At 70.6% G+C, this 381-nt stretch overlaps 1 protein-coding gene across 1 annotated transcript in view; it reads left to right on the top strand.

Moving 5' to 3' along the window:
- SYCE3 (synaptonemal complex central element protein 3) overlaps positions 1–381 on the top strand; it is a 28,894-nt gene that overhangs the window by 483 nt on the left and 28,030 nt on the right. The window lies entirely within an intron of this gene.

Genomic DNA, 381 nt, shown 5'->3' with positions numbered 1-381 from the left:
CCTGCAGACGCCACACACTGCACATCCCAGACCCCGGACCTTCCCGCCCAACGTGACCCTCTCACGTGTTGCCGCCACAGCTGGAGCACCTGCGCTCGCTAGACCACACTCTCCGGTTCCTGACGTCCGCTCACCGGGAGCGGCCCCAGAGCCTCTCGCCCCGTCGCTCCGGGACTCCCACCGCGCGCGCGCCCCTCGCCCTCACACAGCCTCCGTGACCCGAGCGCCCCTCTTGTCTCAGCCGAGGGGGGCCCAGCCTCCACCGGACTCTTCGGACTCCAGGCCCTGGAGTTCTGCACACCTCTGCGCTCTGTGGCGCCCAGGACCCCTGCGACCCCGAGCCTTTCACGCCCGGAGCGATCCCCAACCCTCCTGCTCTCC

This window comes from Panthera uncia, chromosome B4, assembly GCF_023721935.1.
Source record: "Panthera uncia isolate 11264 chromosome B4, Puncia_PCG_1.0, whole genome shotgun sequence".
Classification (NCBI taxonomy): domain Eukaryota; kingdom Metazoa; phylum Chordata; class Mammalia; order Carnivora; family Felidae; genus Panthera; species Panthera uncia.
Note: the sequence above shows the minus strand (reverse complement) of the source record. Positions and strands in the feature narration are given on the sequence as shown.